Source organism: Acomys russatus, chromosome 18 (assembly GCF_903995435.1).
Source record: "Acomys russatus chromosome 18, mAcoRus1.1, whole genome shotgun sequence".
Classification (NCBI taxonomy): domain Eukaryota; kingdom Metazoa; phylum Chordata; class Mammalia; order Rodentia; family Muridae; genus Acomys; species Acomys russatus.
The window spans coordinates 41,137,707-41,156,501 of NC_067154.1; the positions used below are offsets into that span (position 1 = coordinate 41,137,707).

The window sequence follows — 18,795 nt, forward strand, 5'->3', positions numbered from 1 at the left end:
CCAACCTCTGCCAAGACAGGGTAAGTAAGTCCTCAATAGTTCCTGCCTCACAAATATTTCTGTCAGATATATAGGGCCAGAAGGCTGAAGATGATACTCCACCATTATATAGAGTTTTGGGTGACCATGCAGATAGCACACTGTCTCTGTTATCTTCTCACTTTGGAAGCTGCTAAACTGCATTTCCTGTCTACTCGGGTCACTGTCTCTCTCAAGTCACTGATAAGGTTGAAGACCAGATAGTTTAGTGTTACAATTAAGCATAGTTGTCTAGGGGTTAAGATCTTGTTTTTAGGTCTAGATAGATGTTTTAAGTTGATAAAGATGAGATATGATAGATATGGATTTATATTCAAAATTCTAGACTTGCCAAGATAGGAAAGATATTTTTTTCAAATACAAACATAAATAGCAAAAACATTATGAATGTAACATTTGTATAATTCCTGATTATTTCATGGATCTTCTTGCTCTAAGTAGTTTATACTATAAATGTGTAATAATATAAATGTATATGTAAAAAATAAAAATAATAATTAATTAATTAAAAAGAAAGAGGAATCCAAAAGTGAAGCTACAGTGACTCAACTCCCCTGTTCACTGAAGTAAATACACACACACGCTCGTATTCACATGCACTCACAGATTCCTAGAGAAGATATCCTCAGAGCAGACTAGCAGAGCTTTTAAAGAGAGATTTTGGGTCAGAAGCCTATGGTTCAACTTTGCCTTCACCGCTCACTGTGTGAATGTATACACGTGCATATTTCTCTATGCTTCAATTTCATCATTTGAAAAATGGCAGTATTAATTTTATCTTCAGCATATAAAACATACTATGTTAAAGATACGTAGTCTAGGTGCTTGTTATTATTTTTTGTACCATTTGTGATTTTAATCACAACTTAAGTATTAAGAATTATGTCATCTAGTGGCTTGATTCTTACTGATAATGTTTCAAGGGCTATCTGGACGACTCAATCCTGAAAACATATATCTGACCTGGTAGCCCACCCCCCTCTACCAGGCAATACTTCCTGTTGCTATCATGATAAAGATACCAAGTGGCCAGAGTATCTCAAGTATTACCAAAAGGAGGAAGCAAGGAAGGAGAATTCCTCCTTTAACTGTACTATCTGGAACATTTTACGAGCTTAGGCTCTGCAAATATGGGTTCTGCCATAGTCAGAGTGGACAGAAAGATTTAATGGTTTCTTGAGTATTAACATCAATTAAGTAAGACCTGATAAGTATGTTTAAGTGGTAATAAAGTAATTCAGAAGGTGCTTATAAATACATGATGTTAAGTATTTACAATGTGTCACTCACTCAGACAGATAAAACGTATGCTTCATAGAACAGAAACTCATAAAGCACTTAGGTGAACATGAAGAAAGCATTTCACTGAGGCTCACGTTAAAACTGAAACAGCACAGTGGATCTCGATTAGCAGGAAGCTTTTCTAGGGCGTGCCCATGCCTCGGAAGAGAAAATAGGTAGCAAATGAGAGATTCAAGGGTGATCAAGATCTTCCACATGATAATCCACACCCAACATCAAAAAGGAAGGAAGGAAGGAAGGAAGGAAAGAAGGAAGGAAGGAAGGAGGAGAGGGGCGGGAAACAGAGAGAAAGCCAGACTGAGTGTGAAGGCAGGCGTATGCCTGCAATCCTCACACGCACAAGGTTGACAGAGAAATATCAGGTGTTTCCAGCAGCCTGAACTAAAGGCTCGGGGGAGGGGAGAGGGACAGAAGAGATCGGCTTTTTAAAGGTTCACACATGATAAGTGAGGTCTGTCTAACTGACTGGAAAAGCTCTTCACAAGGTTGAACTGAGAGCCAACTCATGAGATATTAGTTTTCATTAAGTCGGTAAACTTGAAAGATTGGATGAAATGAGCGACTCGCTCTGCTCAAGCTTTTCTAATTACCCCACAAATGGCCAAAGGAAAAATAAAATGAAGGCCTTTATCCTCTGACAGATTGAATTGTTTCAAACATCAAAAATTAATGTGTTCAAATGCTTCAAAGGAGGAGGATGTAGCAGTGCTGACTAAAACAGAGGAGGAAAAAGGTAACTTCTCCTGGTCGGACCTGACCCCCATTCTATTGGTGATAACACAGAAGCAAAGGAACTCGGAAACTGAACCCATGTGGTTTGAATGAGGAATGGTCCCCGTAGGCTGTGGCGTTTGGACACATGGTTCCAGTTGCCCCTTCTGCTTCCGGAGTGTTAGGAGGTACGGCCTTGCTGGGGGAAATTCGGCACCGGGGTGGAGCTTTGAGAATGTAAACACTTGAGCCACTAATGTTCACTCTCTGAGTTGTGCCTGCAGCTCAAGACATCAGCTCTTGGTCTCCTGCTCCAATCATCTTTACTTCCTCAGTGGAAAGGTGGGTGGAAATCTGCCAGCATAAGAGAGGCAGAAACACCAAGATAGGAAAGATGTTTTCTTCAAAGTTGTCAAATACAAATAGCCAAAACACTATGAATGTAACATTATATAATTCCTGATTGTTTCGTGGTTCTTGCTGTGGTGTTTTATTGTGTATATGCGTAATAATATAAATGTATATGTAAAAAAGAAAAACTATTTTTAAAAAAAGAGAGGCAGAAACACACACAGAGAGAAAGACAGATAGAGAAAGGAGAAAGGGCTGGAGGAGAGGGAGGAGAGGAAGGGAGACAGAGACAGCAGGGGTGGGAGGATGGATTCCTGTGCTCCACTAATTAGTTCTAAGGGATAAAATCAATCTTCTCCACAGCTGAGTGTAGGTCCTTCCCTTAGAAAGAGCTCCTTGAATAAAGCATTGTTTCTCCATTATATTTATGCTTTCTGGGAAGATTTAACGCGTAGAACACTGGACAATGGGTCTCGTTTGACCACATTAGGCACAGACTCACAGCAATGGCGGTGTGCATTGGAAGCCGTGTGGAAGAACACCAAACACTTCGAACAGAAAGCGTACCCTCTTGACTTCAAGGACAATTCTGTAGAAAACTCTGCAGTTATTCCTACTGCCATCAACAATATCCAGCACACGTTAACGCACCATGTTTCACTGCTAAGCCTCTTCGATAAAACTGAGAGAAAAAGTATGGCCCAGGCAATCAATAAATAACTTCCCCAACTTCCCCAACTATCAGAGCTAACAATCCCACCTCACATTATGCCCTTAAATGAGTAACTCATCAGAGTGTCCAGAAAAACAAAGCACCTTGCAAAGCTCCCAGTGAGAGAAAGAAAAGGCTCCCATGCTGCAGAGAAATGGGGGGGCTAAAATATCAAAAAGCATGGGTGTCCCCCGTTCCATACAGGAATGATCACCAGCCCTCCTCTTCCTGGAACAGAAATGTCACTAAGGAGGTTTCATTCTGCATCTGGAATACAGCATGAAGAACAAGTGCCTGGCAAGACCCAGCCTCAGTAACACACCCCGCACCAGGTCATGGGTTTCAATATCACTCTCAAACAAGAGAAGCCACAGCTCCTCTGAGAAACTGCTGGTGCCAGGGCTGGGGAAAAGATGAACGAGATGACTATGTAGTACATTCAAGTGCCCCAAAAAGCAACACTGCTACTTTAAAAAAAATACTTAAAAAAAAAAAAATCACACAACAATGGCAGCAAATCAATCTGAAAGAGTACTAGATTACAGTATATGAATAAAATAAATGTACAGTTCATACTGATACACAAAACAGGTGGGAAACAACAAAATGGAAAAATCCAACAAGTCTAATTTTAGCAGGTAACGGAGCGAAGGCATCTGCCTTTGAATATGGCTCTCCTCCCAGAACCCCACAGCCCCAGACATAATCATGAGGTCATCAAGCCCATTGCAACTGCGAGGCACTGTACAAAGTCCCTGGCCAGAAGTCTTCATATTAGCATGGCCATCAAACACGGGGCAGTCTGACACACTGGTACAGCCGAAAGGCATCAAAGGGATGTGACCACAGATGTTACGTGATACAGCAAATGAGAATATCTAACAGAAATAGAACTGATAACTTGAAGCAATCAGAATGAAGGACGAACTATAGTTAAAAGATTTACAGCCTAGCCGGATGTGGTGGCGCACGCCTTTAATCCCAGCACTTGGGAGGCAGAGGCAGGCAGATCGCTGTGAGTTCGAGGCCAGCCTGGTCTACAAAGTGAGTCTAGGGCAGCCAAGGCTACAAAGAAAAACCCTGTCTCAAAAAACCAAAAAAAAAAAAAAAAAAAAAAAAAAAAAAAAGATTTACAGCCTAGAACAAATATACTTTCCCAATCAAAGATTCCAATGACAGAGAAAAGTGAGTGCAGAGTTCAGGAGAACTTGCTGGACTACTATTGCATTCTCCCCCACAACTATATGAAGGGGTGGGACTTATTTCTACAGAAAAGTACACATGTGATGTATTAAAAATAAAAAGGTATATTTTGGAAACATATCCCATTTCAGTTTGGCAAGCCATTAGAGATATATTTTGCCACTGGAAAAAAGAAGAAGGAGTAGCATCAGCAGCACGCCAGATAGTAGTGGCATATACCTTTAATTCCAGCACTAGGGAGGTTGAGGCAGGTGGATCTGGTTTGTGTAGACTAGTCTACAAAGCAAGTTCCAGGACAGCCAAGCTACACAGAGAAAGCTTGTCTCAAAAACATAATAATTACAAGCAACAATAATGACAACAACAACAACAATAGTAGTAATGGTAATAATAATGAAAAACTGATAAGCAATTCTGTCAGTAGGTGAGTCACATGAAGGAAAGGTGATTTTTTTTGAAAGTGGCTACAAATTAGAAACACAGATTAGGAGATGACTTACAGGTAACAGTACATGTTGTACAAGTGTGAAGACGTGAGTTCAAATCTCAAGCACACATGTAAAAAGATTGGTATGGATGCATGTGCCTACAGCTCTGGAACTGGGAGATGGAGACACAGATCTAGGTAGCTCCGTGGTCAGGTACCCTAGCTGAAATAATGAGTTTCTGTTTCAGTGAGGGATCCTGTTGCAAAGGAGTAAACTGGATAGGACCGGAGGAAACCACATACACACACACACACACACACACACACACACACACACACACACACACACACACGCACATCAATTAGAAATGAATGCTGTAAGGACATTTCCTCACTTGTGGTTGAGACCACTTGTATATGTGCACTGAGGCCTCTTGAGCAGGGATGCTCTGTTATCCCAGCTGAAAATATACTCTATTTAGATCCATGATTTCATAACCACAGACGTTTTTATTTGAGCTATTTACTATCCACCTTTACAAGATTTCACTCACAGTAAACATTACCTATGCTTACTATATCACTCTAGATGTTATTTATCATTTACTACCTTATGATTATTGATTCACAGAAATTATTCATTTTAACATTAACTGCTTTGTATAGGAATTATTACTAAAATGTGGAAAATACGTACCAGAAAATTAGCATATATACTGTTATTTTATGTCATGAAGATGAAATATAATAACTGCACACTACATGACTGGATAGAGAAATGTCTTCTTTTCCAACACAGTCCTCTTCCATTCCATAGGACCTTTGCTTAACCAATGTTGGGGTCAACATGTCTCTCCCCGCTATGCCGTCAGTGGGCACAGGGGCCTGTCTCTCCTCCCTGTCACCCTGAGAGGATTAGGGAAAGAGATAGCCAGCCAGTTGTAAGTTATCAGGGAGTAGTTGCTCATTCTGTGTGTAGCACCTTTACTGTGGATATGGGAGGCAGCTGGCAGCTGTGCTGCTGCCGCACTGTGATATGCCAGAGGAAAGCAAACAGGAAGAGAGAGAAAGAGTCTCAGGACGCCGCTTAAACTGCAGAATGCCGGATACCTCAGAAAAGCGTCACTTCCTGGATGTTTCTGTCTCACAAAACCGTAAGCCGCAAGCCCACTTTTGACTTATCAAGCCTGGACTGGCTAAAGGGATCAGAGTTAGCTGGACACATCAACAAACTGAAATGGCCAGGGACCGAGGTGTGGCTGTACTTGTTTGCTGCCCCACTGCAGAGTGAGGCAGGCTCATCAGGGCAGCCACAGAAAGTGGGCTCTTCCATCTTCAAGAACCCACGTATAGCCCAGTTTACAGCTGGACCATTCTTGGGCCTAGGAATATTCCTCAGGAGTCAATACACTAACTTTCCCTCTAGCAATGGCATCTCCATTACATACAATAGAAACAGGAAAAGGATGAGACAGTGAGTCAAAAGCATTGCATCCGATTATTTTTTTAAACCTAATTTCTTTGTATGCAAAACAGTACACCATTCATAAGATATAAAAATACTCATCAGCTAAGAACCGGATTGTATCTACTTTCGCTACAAAGTGTTGCATTATATAAAGCAACAGAGACACAAAGAAACCTGAAAAAAAAAACCCTAAAAGCTACAGATAGCAAGAACACTAGTGGCATATGTTAGTGCGTGGTGATTATGTGCACCGGATGACTTTAAAGATGGATTCACATACATACACTCAACATCAGGTTTTTATCCTGCTTACTAGAACTTACTTGTCTACATATAAAGACAAGAAGATGTCAGCTTTACCATGACACTTATGTAGAATCTACATTCATGTATAGCCTAACAAACAGAAACCCTGTAATAAATAAGAAAAGTCGGAACAGAGTAGGGGACAATCAGCCTGAACAGTTGTGTTTTTATATTTTTCAACCTAAAGAACACATATAGATCAAATGCTCTATAATAACCACCATCCAATGACAGTGTTTCGAACACCAGAACTGCAGGGCATTAAACCATTCAGGATCTGTGTGTTCTAGGAACTCCTGTAGTAATGACACTTGTTCCAGAAGCAGCCCCAGTAACACGCAGCAGTGCCTGGAAAACTTTCAGAGTACAGCTCTATCTCGTACTCCAGTGTTGCAACCATTATGACATAAACCTAAGAATGAATTAAAACTCTAGACTAGATTAAGAAACACCATTGGGGGCAGAGGGGCAAACAAGAAATCCAACAGAAAAACATATGGATAGATCATTGACAGAAAGGTAAACTCCGCAAGTCGGATAGCTTGCATCCGAGCAAAGAGCAGGTGAGCATAAACACTGACTTTCACCCTCTCCCCAGTTCAAATACAAGGACAGGTGACAGATTTTGTTCTGGCAGAGAATAAGAAATGAGTTAATAAAGCCAAAATTATTTTTTGGAAAGGAAAAAAAAAGTGGACGGATGAAAGGTAAATAAATGATGTGTGTGCCCCAAAAAAGCTGGATGAGGCTAAGCTAAAAACAAGGAGACTCACTGGCAAACCATCTAAGGATGAATAAAGTTCCTACTCTAATGAACTCACCCTATAGGACTGCGTGCCCGGGCCCAGAAGACCAGAAGCTTATTCTATGAATAGAGCAAAACACGGGCTTCCACTGAGAGATCTTCTACCCAGGGTAGGGGAAGAGGCTCATCCATCCCCTTGGTGGGGAGACCTGGTGGCACTCAGAGGAAGGATAACAGATCGACAAGAAGAGACTTGATACCCTAAAAGCATATACAGGGGGAGGAGGTCCCCCTCAGTCACAGTCATAGGGGAGGGGAGTAGGGGGGAAGCGGAAGGGAGGGAGGAATGGGAGGATACAAGGGAAGGGCTAACAACTGGGATGTAATATGAATAAATTAATAAAATATTTTTTTAAAAAAAGAATGGAGTTAGAAGTGGCAGATTCAAGGAATCTAGGTATGAGCCATCCAGGCTACACACTGCCCTCTAGTTCTGTTTTATAAAGTTCCAAGTTTAGAAGGTGGTTCTACAGAGAAGCCAAGCAGCCATAGATTAAGCCCTAAAGGTGCCTCCTGCCTCAACAAACAGACAAGCTCAGAACAACCAGGAAGCTGACTGGTATCCAATCAGAAAGAACAGACTTCTTTACAGCATTCAACAAGTAAAACAGGAGGCTCTTGGGACAAGGATTCTTATCAGAACAAGTGTTCACAAAAATTTTAAATTACAATAAAAAAATGAAACAATGAGAAATGGATCAGAAGACAGTGACAGGCCACATGGCAGAGCTGACACCACATCCCGAAGAAGGTGGATGTGACAGAATACATGTTGCCTCTGAAAACACTGGGAGAATTAGGAAATAATGCATCTGAGGAGCATGAAAAGCCCTGAAACTGCAAACAGGGGAGAGTCCCAAGCATTGAACTGTGGATATAATCCCAAAAGCACAGCAACAAAAGCAAAGATAGACAAATGGGATATACGGACTTCAAGAGCTTCTGCACAGCCAAGGCAAGTGTCGAGCGAGCAAAGGGATAACCTAGAAAATGAAGGGAAGATTTGTAATAGAATATTGGAAATGTGCTTTAGAAAAAAAAATGGAAGGCAAAGCCATGGAAGCTGAAGGCAGCTGAGTGAGGATAGAGCTCACGGAAGAAGAAGGTAAACACCAAGGCTGACGGTTAAGAACTACCTGGGAGATCAATCCATTTGTCCACAAATTTCGGGAATTCCTCATTTTTAATAGCTGAGTAGTATTCCATCGTGTAAATATACCACAGTTTCTTAGTCCATTCTTCTACTGAGGGACACTTAGGCTGTTTCCATGTTCTGGCTATTATGTATAGAGCAGCTATGAACATGGTTGAGCATACGTCCCTGTTGTGTGGTAGGGTATTTTCTGGGTATATTCCAAGGAGTGGGATAGCTGGGTCTTGAGGAAGCCCTATTCCCATTTTTCTGAGAAAGCTGGGGTCCTCCTCAAACTAAGGCACCAGCCAAGGAGAATATAGGCAGTAAGCTTCGAACCCCTACCAAGACCTAGCCGACGAACATGATACTCTCCACCGTTGAGTGGAGAGTGAGATCTGACTCTCACACGAACTCTGGTGCCCCTTTTCTGACCATGTCCCCCAGACGGGGAGACCTGGTGGCACTCAGAGGAAGGATAGCTAGTTACCAAGAAGAGACTTGATATTCTGAGAGCATATATAGGGGGAGGAGGTCTCCCTAGGTCACGGACCTAGGGGAGGGGAGAAAGGGAGAAATGGGAGGGAGGGAAGAATGGGAGGAAACAGGGGAAGGGCTAACAATCAAGACGTAATATGAATAAATTAATAAAAAAAATCTAAAAAAAAAAAAAAGGAACTTCACAGAAAAAAAAAAAAAAAAAAAAGAACTACCTGGGAGAATTATTCCCCTGAAGCAAATTCCCATTGAAGTTTCCCAAGTTTTCAAGTCAGTGCTGTAGGGCAGCAACAAGTCTGTGCAATCCTTCTGAGCACACATTCAACAGAATCAAGGACTGCAGCTTCCAGACAAGGTCACACCCTCTCAACATCTGTCCTTCTCCCCTTGCCATGGCCAGGACTCTCTCCTTTATGCCTAGAATTTGTTCACTGATGCCCAATAAGCCTCTCAACTCCACTTTCTTGCCACTAGCTTGTTCTCACCCCCTGGCTCTGCCAGTCAATAGCTTTGTTTCCTCCTGAAATCTCCAGGTGCGCCATGGTGGCTCCAGCTGTGTAGCGAGAACTCCCAAAGCAGAGTCTATTACAAATACATGTGGCAGACTAAATGTCCAGCGACCCTGGTGAAACCTGTAACAGTATTATCCTGATTCTCGTTTCATGTTTGCTGTGTGTTGGCAAGGACCATCTTCAGATAGTTGCTATAATAAATTGAATATCTAAAAGCAAATTAAGGGAAAAGTACTTTTCCCTGTTAAATTTCATGCTCAGATGGTGGATGTTTTGTACCAAGATTTCTGCTTTCATTCTCATTAGCTGACCCCCCCCCAATTAGCATCTTAATACTTAACATATCATACAAGTAAACCTGAACAAAATGTTCATAGACATAAATAAGTAAATAAACATTCACTTGTTAGAGTGAAAACTGCCTGTATTCTAAATACACTTTGCTTATGTCAGTAACATTGAAATAAGACAGATCTAATTCTCTGTCATTAACCGTAGTAGTTTTAATAGAGAGAAATACCATTATTTTCTTTGCCTTTCCTACGATCACAGGGTTATAATGTGCCATGTAGTGTCTCTACTAAGTCCTTTCTATGTATTAAATAATTGAATGATCCCCACAACACCATGAGCTCAAGTTTACATCATTATTTCATAGATGAGGAAACAGAGAATACAGAGAAGGTAAAAGATGGTTGGAGCCAGACAATAAGAAACCAGTGAGGCAGAAGGCAAAGCTAAGCACTGGGTTACGGGTTACATATTAAACACTCTGCCTCACCCCCCACCCCGTGGCGCTCCTAAAGTCCAGAGGAATGGTTTGTGAAAGGTGGAGCCTGTGTATCTGGAACACTGGACTTAGCACCTGCGGACACTTTAACCACTATCGGATGAATGCTTGCAAGTCTGAATTATCCCATGAATATAGGTGGAGTACAAAACATTTTCAAAGGCTGGAAACAGAGCTCTTCCAGAGTGTTTCCTAACAGAGACCTGTGCTGAGGCTCCTGCACCCATACTGTACGTCGGGAGTGGGAAGGCATGGAGCAGCAAGCAAGCCTGTAACCTCAGCTCTGAGGGGTGAGGAGGGAGGGCGCCCAGGGCTTGGCAACCATCCAGGTTAGCTGCGGTGTCAGTGAGAGGCGGCCTCAACAAAGGAGCAAGACAGAGCAAGCCAAGCAACCTTCTCCTTTGACTTCCATGAGCATCCACATCCACATATGTGTGTATGTGTGTGTGTATGTGTGTGTGCACATTATATATGTAAATAATAGCACACTGGTGGACACACTACAGTGTACACTTCAATTACTTCTGACTTTTTACCCTGTCTGGAAAGTCCCAGTAACAGCGAACACTTGCTCACAGCTCATCCAAATAAACGAGCTTAGGGCATGTTACAATTGAAATGGCTCCAGGATGTTGTACATGCCTATTTCAGGATATTCACAGTTTCAAAGTTCGTACTGCAGAGGGACAGTAAAGAAAAGCCATGAAATCCCTTGTTATCTCCCAAGACTAGACAGCTAACAGGCCAGTTGAAATAGCTGAAGAAACACAGGGAACTCAAGTCCCCAGCTTCAGGGAGAGTGCGCAGCTAAACCAGAGCTGCAGGCAGAAGATGGACTTCCTCCACAGCATTAAAACCCTGAAGGCAATCCCACTCAACTTGGCCTGCACCAATTACCCTGTTCCAGGCCCCCAGATTCTGGCTGAAGGGGCTGCCTAGAAAGAGCAAGAAGCACACAGTTGGTTTTTAGAGTGATGAAAACTGTCTGGGGACAATTTAGAATCAAATTCAAATGCCTTGTTTTATCAATAAGAAAACATTCAAAACTTCCGCGGGAGAACCCAAGTTTGAAAACAAGGACCATGGTCTTTTGAGCTTATTAAATTAGGGTTTCCTGCACTTTTCACTACTGACATTAACGTCAGGAGTTTCCATCTGCTGGACTGTGCCATATTTTTGGCAAGACTACTTATATCTCATCTTCTAATAAAAATAAAGATATTATTTTTAGCTTTTAAAAAAAATCATACCTGAGATGTAGCCAGATGCCTCATCAGGCTCAAGCTAGATTCCAGGAGCCACAGTAAAGGTGGAAGGAAAGAATCGAGTCCAGAGTCATCTTCTGACTTCCACGTACTGTGACACATACACCCCCCAAAATCACACACATACTCACATAGACACACCTTCGCACACATGTATACTTACATTCACACTCCTACATACACACGCACATGCACACTCACACGCGTGCGCTCGCACGCGCGCGCACACACACACACACACACACACACTTCAAGATCTTATTTTAAATTCACACAGGAGCTTGACTATCTTCAATGCACCTGTACCCCCACTTCAAATGACTGAACACTTAGGCATCAAACCAGCACATGTTTCCCTGGTATAGTGCAGTTTGTGATGTTGACACACTAGGTCCAAAACATCACTGCCAAGCATCACATGCCAAAGCCTCTTCATGGAAAAAAAGGAAGACAGCGGTAAGGCTGCTATAGGCAGCAAAACCAAAACAGACAAGGCACATGCCATATTCAAGAGCATCTAGCATCCAACACAGCATAAAACTCCTCAGGTCTCAAGACATAAGCCCTGACAACACTGCTAAGTACCTTGGAGAAAACTGGAAGCAAAGACACCAAAAGAAAACCCACTTCAAGTCTTAATATGTCAAGTTCTGCCCTTTATACTCTCACTGAAATGAATTGTACACTTATTATCAAATAAATTAGCAATTTAGATTTCTATTTCTATTTCTTGAATCCACCCCGCTGATTTATAGTCCCTTAAAGGAAAAGGAAAACTCTCACAGCAGATACTGCACTAGAAGAAAGAAAAATGATGGGCCATGGTAAGAAATAAATACTAGAAATGTACTGAAGCAGGCACTGTGGGACATACTTGTAATCCAAGCACTCTGAAGGCTGAGGCAGGAGGATGGATTAGAATTTGAAGTCAGGCTGTGTTATTAGATGATTTCTAAGTCCCAGTATGGGCTACACAGTGATGGGCTACATAGTGATGGGTTACATAGTGACCGGTTACATAGTGATGGATTACATAGTGACTGGTTACATAGTGACGGGTTACATAGTGATGGGTCAGATAGTGATGCATCAGATAGTGATGGGTCACATAGTGATGGGTCACATAGTGATGGGTTACATAGTGATGGGTCACATAGTGATGGGTTACATAATGATGAGTTACATAGTGACGGGTTACATAGTGATGGGTCACATAGTAATGGGTTACATAGTGATGAGTTACATAGTGACGGGTTACATAGTGACAGGTTACATAGTGATGGGTCAGATAGTGATGAATCACATAGTGATGGGTCACATAGTGATGGGTCACATAGTGACAGGTTACATAGTGATGGATTACATAATGATAGGATACACAGTGATGGCTTGCATAGTGATGGGTTAAACAGTGAGATCTTGCCTCAAGGTGAGGCAGAAAGCAGTCAAGCTCTTACACCATGTCTGGATTCTCTATCACTGTACAGGTAATATACACCATCCACACCATAGGTACAGGCAACACCCTCTACCCAACTTTCTGTGTTGTTTTTACAGGTGTTCTGCCTTTGGGCTACTCTGATCCTCTCTCTAGCCAGAAATCACAATGGTTCAGGGAAGCAAAGGCCAAGATCTATTCCTATTTTCCCTTTGGGTATAGGAAAGGAAGGGTAAGCAGTGCTGGGAGCCAAGGCGGTTAATCAGCATCATTAAACCCTGAGTTGCTCCAGATAGCATGTGGTTAGGAAGCAATGGCTATCAATCTGGGAGCCACAGACAACCGATATACCAGATGAGGCCCAGAAAGGACTCAGAAAAGGGATGGATGCTAATCCAAACCAAGCAGCACTGGATGGGTACACACGGGCAACAAACATAGATGGGAGAGAGTCATGAAGAGTGAAACTGGGGATGGGGGTGCCAACACTTTCCGAACCGGCAAGTACACAGAAGAATGAGAGTGGCTGGGACAGGGGATACTGACACCTGCGGACACCGACTTCAGAAGGGAAGGAAGCTAGAGGTGTGCAGCTCTTCATCCTCACATGTAACGTTATGAGGATGTAGATGTACACGAAACAAAGGATAAGAGAAAGAGGGAGTGGAGGAGAGACAGAAGAGGAGGGAGGAGGACAGGTCAACAGGGAGAGTAATGGTGGAGGAGATGGTAGAAGTGACAAAGAAGGCATCTCATGGTCTGAACAGAAAGCCAAGTAACATACTGGGCAAAGACATCAGTCACGGTACATACATGTAACCCAAATTCCACCGACCTGACCATCACCTCTTTCTGCAACATCTGTTAGGAGATTTGTTCCTGTGGCATGTGATGGACAAGAAGTGAACTTCTACGGCACAAGCTGTGAAGTCGTGTAACAGGCTGCCTCAAGTGTGTAAAATCTAGGCTGAACACAAAGAGCTCTTGGCACAGAGACAGATGAGAAATCTCCCCGTTTTCCAGGCATTGGTCTACAAACAGGCTTAGAAAGATCATGTGTGAAAATGAAAATCACGTTTCCAATGGTACTGTCGAGCTAAAGTAACGTTTTGTTCAAAAACTACAACAAACTCCAGCTCACCTAGAATCCACTGCTCTGAAACACCACCTTTATCGTAGTTGGCTTTGGCTTCGGTTCTACGTGTAAGAGAAGAGTGGAAAAATATTTAGAATCCGTGTCTGAATTCTTTAGGAGAGAGGAGGGTGAAATTCTTGTAAGTGGAAAAATAAATGTGCATATTTGCACCTCCCTGTTGAGGCCTGGAAAAGGAGAAGGGAAGGCCTGGGGAAATATTAATAACCGATCCTTAGATGAGCCAGGCCTGGGGCCACAGAAAGCCGCAGTGTGATGTGAAGCCAAGAGCACGGACTTATTTTTAAGTTGCACAAAGGAAGAGGGATAGGACTGACTGGTCACAGTGACCTAGCAGGCACAAGCTGCTGGGTCCTGATGAGGCACCTTTTAAAAGGCACACTCTGAAATGTGATGGCAGGCGTTTCTGTTTCTGAACTTCCGAGCTTCACACTTTCCCCTTATTTTCATAAAGTCTATGCAACACAGTCTTAATAAGTAAAAAAGAAGAGGAGGAGGAGGAGGAGGAGAAGGAGAGACAAAGAAAGAAAAGGTAAGAGAAGGCAACTGTGTTGGTGGTGTGCTGGCAGGTTGGTAAGAAGTGCAAGCCAGCCAGCCAGGTCAAGGTCAAAGCAGAACCTAGCTCCCTGCAGATCTGCTAGCCGTTCCTCATTTGCATGTTCCCCCAAAGAAACCTGCCCTGCATGTGATGTTGCTCAGCCTAGCATGCTCTAAGGCCTTGGTTCTATCTCCAGCACCACATTAAACTGGGTGTGGAGACTCACATCTCTAATACCACAGAGCAAAAGGATGAAGAGATCAAAGTGCTCCTTGAATACAGCAAGCTGAAGGCCATCTTTAACTGTGTGAGACCCTGTCTCAAAAAGAAAGGAAGAGGAAGGGAAGAGAGGGGAGGGGAGAGAAAGGGAGGAGTCTAAGACTATGTAGCTCAGTACACAGTGATGCACAGCACTGAATAAACCAGAGGTGATAATGACAGAAGGATTAGAAGTCCAAGCATCCTCAAGTTGGAGGATAGATGAGGCGCTAGCCACCACCACCCCCTGCCCCCGAATAAGGAAATGAGTCCTGATTAACACTCAGAAGCAAATGTAAAAGCAAGTGAAAAGACGGCAACTAGGCACATTCCTGCTCTTCCTCTTCTGGGGGTGGGGGGGGTGGGGTTGTTGGACCAAGGCTAGGCATCACTCAGCCACTGACCTACACTGGTACCCTTGGCACCTTCTGAAGATAGAGCACTCAGCTTAAGGAGACATGCTATCGATGAGAAAGATGGAAGACGCATGCCCATGAGTTATTTCCTCTCCCAACCTGCCTCAAGTTACTTTTTTCCTAGTTACTTTTCTTACTTATCCTTAGTCCCTGACACATGGAAAAAGTGAGTCAAATTCACAGGCCAGAGACTGACAATAGTATAAATTGGAACAGCAAATTTAGTGGTGGCATGAAAAAGAAAAAGTAGTACCCGCCTTTTACATTGAATATTGAAAGAATCAAAAATTAATTTTATGGACGATATTTTGTGTTCATTTGTTTGTGGCTATTGGTGATTTAATCTACGATAGCACTGATGCTATGCAAGTGCTCTGCTACTGGGCTCCATCCCCAGCCATCTTTTTCCTTCTTCTGTTGAGACAGGGTCTCACTAGGTTGTCCTAGCTGGCCTTGAACACACTCTGTAGCACAACGCTAGCCTTGAACTTTTGATCCTCCTGCTTTAACCTCCCAAGCCGAAAGGGGTGCAAGCCACACACTCCAGCTGAGACGTGCCTTCTCCAAAGTTGCTTTTGCTGTATATTACCAGGAAAAAAATTAAAAAGCTAAATGGGAGGGTATCGGCATGTAAGAGAGAGAGAACAAAGGGAAAGAAGGAGAGAAGGTAGAGTAGAGAGAAGAATCAGGCAAAGAGAATGAGATTTAAAAAAAAAAAAAAAAAGGAAATCCTGAGCCAATCCAACAACTGTTTTTTATCATTATGATCCTTGATGATACTCTCAAAACTTTAGTCCTCCCAGAAGTGAGAGGGGTGTAGAGAAATTTCCCTAATAAACATATCTTTTAAGTAATGCACAGAGAACACCCTAGTCACAGAAGTAGAGTACAAGCCTTGAAAGCAAGAGGCCTCTTCATGCAATATGCTCTCCAGGAAGCTGCCGCTAGGAGGTGAGAGCCCTGCTCCCACATTTTGCTCTTTGAACTGTGCACTGCCCTCTATTGGCAGTTTTTTACTCTTTGAACTTTACTCCCAGAAGGAATGAAGGAATAAAGAGAATGAATAAAGGGAACAAATAAACAAATAAAACAATAAAGGGAATAAAGCATCTCAGATGGGAAATTATTTTAGAGTACACAGGGTGAGGGGGAACAGGACCATTACTTGAGCGGAATATATATATACCTTGGTCTCCAGTTTCCCTGCAGTGCTGCCACTTTCCGAACAAAACGAAATGCCTATTGCTGAAGGAGGGCCTCAGGACTGCCAACAAGGTTAACACTCTTCTTGGGTCAGGAAAGCTGTCTTAGCAGTAATTAAGAGTAATTACTGCTGGTGGATTCAGTTCCCAGCACTCACAGCTGTGGGCAACTCCAGCTCCAGGTGATCCGGCACCCTCTTCTGGCCTTCAGGGGCACCGTACACGCACGCGGTCTACGCACACATATGCAGACCAAACTCTGAGTCACACAAAATAAAAGAAGTGGCGGTCCATCAGAACAGTGGCTCGCATTGAATTGCTGCTTTTCTTGTACTGTGGGGTCAGGCCAGGCAATTTAGACTTCCTCTTTCCAAAACTCTCAGGGGCCAGTTTACCCAGGTGTTCTTATTAAGCTCATCCTACCAATTAGGGGACTGAGGCCTGATATGTTAAGCCACTTGTCTCATTCACACAGCAGTAAGAGTGCAGCTGGATTTCTGTGATAGATAGAAGGTTCTAGATTCCAGTTTTCAGCTACCTCTTCAAGAACCAGGATCTACAAGAACCTCATAAACACCAGCAAAAGAAGAAACAGGTACTGTAGACTTTTTTCCAAATTTCTCCCAACAAAGTGACAGGACAGTTACTGAACAGCCACAATTAGAATTTACTGTATTGGGCTGGAGAGATGGCTCAGAGGTTAAGAGCACAATCTGCTCTTCCAAAGGTCTCGAGTTCAATTCCAAGCAACCACGTGGTGGCTAACAACCACCTATAATGAGATCTCGTGCCTTCTTGTGGTGGGCACACATGTGAGCAGAGTACTGTATAAAAAAAAATCTTTAGAATTTACTGTATCAAATTCCCAGGATGCTTGGACTCTGGGTAAAAAGATAAAAAGATGCCCTGGGGTCGCAGTTTCTTCATCTATAGTTATAAATGCCCCGACTGCTACCCTGGATTCAATCAAATGATACAGTAGTACTGTAAAAGCCTAGCAAAATCCAAACTCTTCTGATCCCTTTCTGTCCGAAACAAATTAATGACCTCTCAATAAGTGTCTTTTTTATTGAGTTCCAAGGAAGCTATAAATAAAGATTACATTACCAGCATATGTACTGTACTGTACATCAGTACCATAGCTACCAGGACCACATGCCCAGTCACATCTTCCCTTCACATGGCAGCTTTCAGACTGTAACCATTTTTGAATAAGACACAGAAAGGTCCCATCTTCCTACGTTTAGGCTTTAATCAGCAAACGGAAGAGCACACAAGCTTCTAGGGAACAACTTTACTTACTCTGGCGGGGGAGGTGGTTTGGTTTGGTCTGGCCTCCTACTCAGAATGAGAAAGTGCCTTCGGAATCCCCGCCTTTGTCTGAGATGGTGGCTGTCCTATTTCTAACGCACAAAGCAGCTTCTTAGCCCTGGCTTCATAGCAAAAGCAGGACAGAGCTCTGGCAGCTCTCACCACCCTGACCCACGAGTGTACTGCGGCTATGGGACGACATGCTTGATTCTCTACTGGAAGAAGAGGCTCATTAGAGAGCACCGCCTGCTTCTACAACAGAACTGCTTCCCTAGGCAAAGCTGAAAGGGAGTTAATTTCTTACACCCAGAACCCGATCTCATCATCTCTAAATTTATCACTGTTTGGTTGACATTCCTGAACTTTTTTTCTGAGTCTCTAAAGGGATGGAGGAGCTGAGCCTACAGTCTTCGATCTCGTCTCCAGTAGTTAAGACAGCATCCGGCAGAGAAATCTGTAATCCATAAAATATTTACTTACGTTGTTTTTCTTAAGGATTGTTGATGTCAAAACCCACAAGGTGGAGTTCACAGAAAATGAAAAGGTATTTTCAGCTACAAAACCTCCCCCCACCCCCCGCCTCCCTGCCTAGAGATGCTTTGATAAGGATTTAAAGAGCAATTTTCCAATATGTCTTCCTGCTTTTAGGTTGTTGTAAAGTGAGTCACTGTCCATCACAGTATTCAATTTGGTGTGTGTGTGTGTGTATGTGTTGCTGTTGTTGTTGTTGTTATTTCCTTTATTTGCTCGTTACCCCCTACAGAGTTGGGTCAGCAAAGTATAGCCCTTGCACTTCAGCCTTCTGTAGTTAAAAAAAAACAAAACAAAACAATAAGACAAAGAAGAGGAAAAATTCAAGATGTTTCATGTCTAGGGATGTGGTTCATTCGACAGCATGCTAGTCTAGCATGGGCAAGGCTGTGGGTTTGGTGACCAGTACTGTGAAAACCAAGTGTGA

General features: G+C 42.8%; 1 protein-coding gene across 3 annotated transcripts in view; it reads right to left on the bottom strand.

The window, feature by feature from the left end:
• The window catches only part of Klf12 (KLF transcription factor 12), a 355,350-nt gene extending 337,110 nt beyond the window's left edge, over positions 1-18,240 (bottom strand). For all 3 annotated transcript variants that reach the window (XM_051160912.1, XM_051160911.1, XM_051160910.1), the window contains exons 1-2: positions 18,142-18,240; positions 14,101-14,156 (exon numbers count right to left, since the gene is read on the bottom strand). The gene's annotated coding sequence lies outside the window, so the exon portion shown is untranslated. The remainder of the gene's footprint in view (positions 1-14,100; positions 14,157-18,141) is intronic.
• Between the last annotated feature and the right edge of the window lie 555 nt (positions 18,241-18,795).